Raw genomic sequence first — 8,512 nt, forward strand, 5'->3', positions numbered from 1 at the left:
TTCAGTGGTGAACAGGAAAGCCTCCGCCCGAAACGTAGTGATGATGGTGGGGGGTTGCGGCGCTTTCTTCATCCTCCAGCCTCTCCTTGTCACCCCCTCACCTCGGTCGAGCTGTTGGACGGGGGAGAGGCGGCTGGATCGGCCTTAATAGCCCTGTCAGGAGCTGCTTCGGCCAGGCTGACACCTTACGGCACCTGGAGCGGAGCTGGTGGTTCACGCGCTGTCACTGCTCATGTAGTCTGTAGTCCACACACACACACACACACACACACACACATAACCATCACCACAGCTGATAGCGTTAAGTAAAAGCCGCGATCAGAGATTCTGAGGTCTGAAGAGGCTAATGGCTTTTCCAGGTAAATAAATCAGTCCATAATTCGTAATTAGCTATTAGCATGCATGTGGACCGTTTGCTTTGGGCCCGGGTCGCGGGCGTTGCGAATTCCACCGCACCACCGGCACGCTCAGCTCGTACGTTGGGTGTTCGCCGCGCAAGCATTCCGATCACGAAACCGAGCTTATTTTAGCTTAGCGCCCTCCCCCCTGGCTCGAGTGGAACTGTTGAGCGTAATGGACTAGGGATTTAAGGTTGCTACGGTATCATCATCGACTAGCATAACGGATGATCAATAGCGCATCCCGGGCCTAGCCGCGCTATCGATTGCCGTTCTCACATAACCGGCGCACATTAAGCTCCATTTCAGCAGGCGGCTTTTCAGTTAGCTCTCCGAATAGCCTGCGCAACGGCAGCCTCTCCGTCCAAGCGGCGCTCAGCACCGGCGGGGTCAGAAGAGTGGACCTTTCCCCTCCTCCCCCCGCCAGGAGCACTTTCTGGTCGAAAAAAATGAAATGAAAAAAAAAATGTTAAACTCCGCGCGTTTCGGCCGTCAGCAGCCTGGGCTGTGAGCTGAGATGAGCTCTTTTGCCTTATTTAAAACTAGTGCATATTCAGATCCCCCTAATTACTCAGTCGCTCCCTGCGTAATTAGAGGCTCTGGCAAAGGGCCTGGCAGCCTCCCAGCTTCGATCACTCAGGGGGGAGGGCTGGAGAGGGCAAAAACGAGAGAGGAGGGAAAAACGAGAGGATCCGATCGCTGCAAGACCATCATGATGAATGCAAACGGCCCTATTTATATCTCCCCCTTAAATAAATGTTATCGTGACCCCCCCCCCGTTATGTTAACTAACACCCCGCCAGCATGAGTGTTTGGACACTACACTCTTACTAAAGAAGGACAAAACAGACCCATGTTTTTATCCAGTTTTTTTTTTTGGGTAATGATTTGTTTAAACGGTATAATTTTCTCCTAGTGTTCGTACCTTTGGACAGCATGGGGAAACTGGAGAACCTGCTTCAAGGATCTTCAAATGGACCAGTAGCATCATAATGGACACGTAATGTACACCATGACACTGGAATACGTTTTGGACTTCTCCACCTCTACAACTGTAGGCCTTTTTGTTCTTATTGGACAATCACCAACCCTGCACTGACACCACTTGCAGGCTCACTCTACCCTGGAAGTGGGTCCCTCCCTCACTTATATTTACATTTAAGGCATTTGGCAGACGGCCTTATCCAGAGCGACTTACAACGTGTTGTTGTTGTACACTCCACAAAATTCACACGCACGAGGTCCGAGATTTGAACGCACAACCTTGGAGGCGTGAGGCAGCCATGGCAAATGAGAACTTTGATATGTTTTAAGGTTGAACCAATTTTAAGGAACACCGGCAGTGGCGGCCTGGCGGTTAAGGATACGGACACGTGATCGGAAGCTTCGAGTCCAGAATTGCCCGGGTGGTGGGTTTAAAAGCAGAGGACACATTTCACTGTGATCACTGTGTGTTGTGCTGCCGTGTTTCTAAATGAAGGTCACTTCACTTTCGCCTAAATATGAAATTAATCGCAATTATTTATTCAGGTTAAACCTCGCTACAGCGGCAAATGTAAGGTAAGAAGGCTCAGGCCTCAATGGTGACCACCCCATGCATGCTTAGCCAGGCATGCCGTACTTACCACAGAAAGCAAAAACATTTAGATCTTTTATTTTCAAGCGCAGAACAATGCAAATCTCCTGTTGAAAGCATTTTCCAATCGGTGGCATTCGTGCTGATAGATGGCTTCTCCTTTGCTCCATGTGCAACATTCATGTCAGTCAAGCGTTGATGCATCGTATGCAGCTTCTTATCATTTGCATCGATTTGCATGTTCGTTTTTGACGCCGGCCACCGTAGACACAGTCATTAAGTGCTGGAGATTATCCAGGCTTTACTTTCTTTGCCCTCCGAGTGACCGGCTTGTTGTTTTTTTCTTAGACGGCCCGTTGTTTTCTCGACCTGCGAATTTGTCTGTGTGTGATCTGTACCCGAAGGGCAGCCCCCCACAAATTGTCCGTTAAAGGGTTGGCCAGGGACAGGGGGGGGGGGGGGGGGGGGGGGGGGGGGAAGTGCCATTAAAGCTTCCTGGGGAACACGCGCGGTAACAGTCAGCAGAGTGAAACTACTTTCATTTATTTCTACCCCACCACCCTCCGCTGACAAGGAACGCGGTGTGGCAACATCAGTGGGTAAGAGTACCTCTTCTGGGGACCGTTTTGATGAGGTTTCCGCATCCGCCTTTCTCTCTCTCTCTCTCTCTCTCTCTCCCCTGCTCTTCCTTCCTTTGTTTGCCCTGAATCTGAACAGGTGATTAATTTCCACCGCTCTGTTCCTGCTCTCGTCTCCTCTTACTTTCCTCAGAGCGCTCGCTCCGTGCAAACCCCCCACCTCCCCTGCCGCGGCCTGGAGAAAACGGAGCTGCGATGAAATGCCCCGATGAATCTAAAGCGGCCCTCCAAAAGTTGCAGCTCTGAAAGTTCGGCCAAGGAAGAACGGGCCCAAGCCGTCTGGATTTATTATTGCGCAAGGTCCGCAGAGCACAAGGCAGTTCACATAGACAACATGGAGGTTTTTTCTTTTATTATTGTCTTAAAGAGACGCCGCTTTCATGCCCTTTGTTGGATGTTCTGCTGCAGTACCCTGAAACCTGATTAATTGGCTTGTCAGCACAGTATTTTTATCCCATTCCCCAGACGGGTGCGCACTCGCAGTCCTTCGCAGTGTCCTCTGGTGTCCTACACACGCCGAGTCAGGTGACTGTGGAGGAACCCCCTCCAGCGCTTCAGGACGCGTCCTCATTGGCTGGCAGGGACCTGCCATTGGGCAAAAAAACGGTACCTGCTAGCCTGGGCTGTGGCCCCTTTTCATTTAATTTTTTTTTTTACACTAAAAAAGCACTTCCTGGGTGTCATCTATGCCACCTGCTGAATTGTGCTGAGGCAGTAAGTAATTTGCGGCCCAATGACAATGACGGAGACGAGGCTCCCTACAAATTGCTGCCGGTGAGTTCAGCGGTTTGACTAATGTTGAGGTTTGGCTGAGGCCCTGATGTCACTTTAATGAAGCTACGTGGGGGGACAAGTACCATGACAGGGTTTTTTCCTCATTGCAGAAGTGCCAACTTCACCAACCAATCCTCAAATTTATATATATAACTGAAAAACACACACACACAAAAAAACTTGTCACAGTTATGGAGGGAAAAATTTTTCAATCTATTTCTAATTTATCTTTATTGCAGCGCCAGCCCCAAAGGCAATTTTTGCGTGTTGGGTGACACAGGAACACTGCAAAAACACGATTCTGTGTTCACTAATAATAACAAATTATCTTCCCGGGCATGCCACCACCGGGGAATGGAGAGGGGGGGAAAAAAACGCCCTCTTCGCCTAAGCCAATCAGCGAGCAATTTTCAGCAATTTGCTGGTTTAAAAAAAAAGAAAATGTTGTAATCTGAGTGAAGGGACGAAAAGGCAGTGTTGTTGAGAATATATGTACAATCTTTATGTATATTATGTATACTGTGACATAATCTACACATATAGGCGAAATACCATATCATAAACTCATTACATCTAAGTTGAAAATATGTTCTGCATATATCTAAGATATCTATATATAGGGAGAGGGAGAGTCTGTATATAAAGTACAACTCACATTTAATATATGTATAAGATTATGCGTAGACTCCCAACAGCATTGTCGTTTCTTCCCTTCACCCAGATTACAATATTTTTCAAGCAAATTGCTGAAAATTGCTCACTGATTGGCAATTTTGATATAAGTGAATATCGTTTCTTGAATGTAATAAAAGTTTTAAGTTTTAAAGAGAAGAAGGGAAGATCGGGTTGAGAGTGGCTTGGGTGGGCTTGGCCTTTTTTTTTTGTTGAAGAGATTTAAGTCGTCTCCCACATAAAAGCCATGCCTTGTTAAAAGCCCTGCCGCCCTGGTAATAGCTTTCATCACACGGATGGTACGAAACGACCCGTTTTTTTTTCCACAGGAGCCAGGATGTGCGTGGCTCTGCCGACAAGAATTACGTTTAGCTGCGAGTGTGAGGATGGAAGTTGACTGTGGTACCGGCTTCGCTCTCCCACAAGTGCATTCAAACAGGCGAGCGGGGCTGTTGGCAACGGCATTAAAGTTGCAGGAGCCAGGGCTTTTAAAGCACACACTGTACAGCTCCGGAGCTTAGCTTAATAATTATTTAAAACCCCCCGTGTGTGCATGCATGCTCTGTTTTTCCTATTAAATGTCTATAACAGACTTGGTCAGCGAAAGGGAGGGGCTGGTGCAATTTGTTGCAGTAAAAAAAAAAATGAAAAAGGAGGAGAAGAAGAAGAAGAATTGCTGGTGTTCTGCACCTCAAGAGCCACTTTGAGGGAGCAGGAGGAAGATCAGTGTTTAATCACAGATTTCACGGCGTTTGTTTATTTTCTGTCGCAGGAAAAGCCCGTTACAAAGACTATTAATTGCCTGGGCAGCCTGCCCGGCACCCGCCGATGGCAAAGCCACACCGCGCAAATCTTCGGCCGATCATTTATCCACTTACTGGGGGGGGCAGGAGGGAAAGGAGAGGGGGGGAAATCGCTAGCGTAGGCTCAGTACCCCCGAGACGGTTATTTTTAACATGAACATGCTTTGTGCAAGTACACCCAGGAAGTGTCCACTTCGACGTGCAGGCCCTGCCACAGATCTTCTGGAGCTAAGACCTTGAGCTGTCCGTCAACGGTGCAGTTCTCTTCCTGTTTTTCGATTCGGAGTCTGAACTCAGGGGAGTTTTGCTCTGAAACGGTTGCGCTCAGAATGTAATTGTAAAATTACAAGAAAAAAAAAAGTCACGTGAAAGTAATTGAGCACGTTTGCATTTAGCAATGTATTTTTTTTTTTAAAATGCCTTTTCTAACTGGCCTGGTTGCTCTTCCCCACAAGACGGCAGCCAGATGAGCTACTCTATATAATTTAATTGCCAAAATGCAAAAAGAAAAAAAAAACGAACATACGTGCACTGTAACCGCATTACCGCTGCAGAGTTGTGCAAAAGTAATCCAAGGATTCACAGCGTTTATTGTAATGCGTGCGGAAGAAATTACATTTCTCTGTACAATGAAACCCTTCCTTTGCTGTCCCCTTACAAACGGCGAGTCAGGTCAGCGTTGAATCCTTGAACCTTTGTAACTGCGTTTCCATTGCAGAGTTGCGCAAAAGTTATTGCACAGTTGCAAAACAAGTCTGTTTCTGTTTGGTGATGTGAGGAGCGATTCAGACCATGTATTTTGAAGCATCATGTGACCTTTAAATACAGAAGAGTATCTTTCGTGGAAATTTAGCAAACACACGCTAAATAGAGATATATCAGGGCTAATGTTTTGTGACGTTTTGATGTTATAGGAATGTGAAGAAAACATTTGCCCTTTTCCAATTTTTTTCAGAATGCCTGTGTTACCGTATTTTCTATTCTCAGTTTAAGTTTATGCAATTTGAGCTCTAAAGGAACCACGAATAGTTTTCGGTTCTGCCCCTGTTGACATTTCTGCCAGTAACAGGAGAGAAGGTTTTTTTTTTTTTTACCCTCTCTGAGGGAAGCGTAAGTGCAGACTGTGCAAACAGGTTAACGGCCCATCCCAACACAGGTGACCTGTCCTTGTGCAAGGGAGAGCAGCAGGTGAGGCAGGAGGAAGGGGGCCTTGATGAATTAATGCCCTCCCAGGAACATGGCCACCAGGAGGACGGTGTCGGTGCACGTTTGTAAGCGCTGATCTCAGGCCAGTCCGCGGTTTAGCCCTGTCGCTCCGCCATGGTGGTGGCGAGCTGACTAGTGCTCCCCTTCTACAGCGGTATTCGCGAGACTAGAAATATGCAAGTGAAGCAGTTTCATTTTTAACTAGACATTGCATTATGGGATGTTTTTTTTCTGCTGCTTTGTGTATTGTGTATTTGCCATTTATTCATGCTTCCTCGTGCTAATTCTGCCCGTTGTGTTTTTGAGGAGAAACCCAAATTATTCATTTTATAATGTGCCATTGTGGTTGCAAATAGACGTCTTAGCGAAGTTAAGTGAAGAATAATATGAAGTACGGCTTACTCAGTTAGTTTGTGAATGTGAATTTCGGAAGAGTTTGGTTGCTGAATCACGACGGCAGAGGGCAGGGAGGACGCAGACACTCCTGTCAAAGACAAACTGCGGCTGAATAAACAAGACAGGACACATGGCAGGACACGGGTTAACATAGCAGGTTAACATATTTACATATCAGAATCAGAACATTTATAAAAAAAAAAAAACCTACAGGTTCCAACCATCAACCCTGGCCTGGAGTGCCAGCTAAAGCTCAGGCCATGACACAGAGTCAACATTTACATTTACATTTATGGCATTTGGCAGACGCCCTTATCCAGAGCGACTTACAACGTGCTTTCAAGTTACCATCGATGAAGAGATCAATTCCGGTTCACTAGGACCCCAACTATGAATACATCTATTTAATTCACTCTGTTGTAGATTCTGTACACAAGTTCAACAACAAGAAAATTACAATTTAATCTAAATATTCTTTAAAGAGGAAGGTCTTGAGCTGTTGTTTGAAGGTGCTCAGTGACTGAGCTGTTCTGACCTCGAGGGGAAGTTCATTCCACCACCGAGGGGCCAAGACGGAGAAGAGTCTAGATGAATGTTTTCCTTTTACCTTCAGAGATGGAGGGACCAGGCGAGCAGTACTGGAGGCTCGGAGTAGACGAGGTGCAGTGCGAGGTGTAATAAGGGCTGTGAGGTAGGATGGTGCTGCTCCATGTTTGGCTTTGTAGTCCAGCATCAGTATTTTGAACCTGATGCGTGCAGCTACTGGGAGCCAGTGGAGGGAACGTAGCAGAGGGGTCGTATGGGAGAATTTGGGACGGTCAACAGCTAAGATCACCTGCAGGGCAAGGTCAAGCTCTATTCATCTCACATGGAGTGGTCTTTTTGGTTTGGACCCCCTTAAATGCCTGAGTTCCTTGACAGAATCATCATCCGGTTGCTTTGAAGTGTAGAGAGCGGCGAGGAGCGGACGGAAATATGATTTTACAAAGTATCCTAGCGTAGAACTGATTACAGGTACACGGTGAGGAGCCGGAGCTGTGGAGTCAGCCCGAATGCTTGAGAAAGCCCAGATAAAACACTCATCAATTTTCAACTTCAGAGGTTTTTAAAAAAAAAAAAAAAAAAAAAAAACAGAGGGGGGAAAGAGACGGAGAAGGAAATCTGTTCCGGCTGGTGGAATGTGACTCATGTCTGTCGAGGGCTATTGTAAATGTGATTGTTTCCCATAATGCAGTTCTCATTACACAGGCCTCCTCTGGGCGACTCGGCGGCGCAGCAGGAGCTGGAGGACTCCAAAAGCACCAGAGTGCTCTCTGCATAATACAGGACCGTCTCCGAGCACCGGTAAAACATTCATTAGCTCCGGCTCTGCCACTGTTCAATATTTCACAAAGGGTGACTCCCACGCACCGTTATTACTATGCTTAATCAGAAAAAAAAACCAAAGGAAAAAACAAGTTCCCCGAGTCTCCGCCGGCCTTATTAATTTCAAAGTTTACTGGTGAGGCTCGGCCATGTAATGCGGAAAGGACAACTACTCTCCTGTTTGATTCAAAGGTGCCACACAACCTGGCAAAATTCGTACATATTTCGTAGCCAATTCGTAATTTCCGCAAGGCCACCTAGCCGTTGCAAAAACACGAGAAAGAAACATTTGTCTTGTATAATAAATTGTGCACATAAAATTAGACAAATAAACAAATACATCTGAAACGTCTTGACTTGTTTAGCTTACCTCACTGCGCCGTTAAATATTGCAATGCATTCACTGTCTACTCAAATCCTCGTTTGCAAAGAATAATTTGTAGGCCAGAATAACTTATTCATTAGAAAAAGCAGACCCAATAAACAATGTCTTATAGTGCAATAAACGCGGAAAAATGTATAATATGAGAAAGATCCCCGAAGCCTTGCCAGCGGGTGAAGGCTGTTTAACTGAGGTTCACTGCATGGTAATAACCTAAAAAAAGATGTGTCATGTGCTCCACAAGTGCACAAGTCCCAAAGCTTTGCGCTTGGGCACGAGCCCGAGCTGCTTCCCTTCTCTCT

Source organism: Denticeps clupeoides, chromosome 20 (genome assembly GCF_900700375.1).
Source record: "Denticeps clupeoides chromosome 20, fDenClu1.1, whole genome shotgun sequence".
Taxonomy (NCBI): domain Eukaryota; kingdom Metazoa; phylum Chordata; class Actinopteri; order Clupeiformes; family Denticipitidae; genus Denticeps; species Denticeps clupeoides.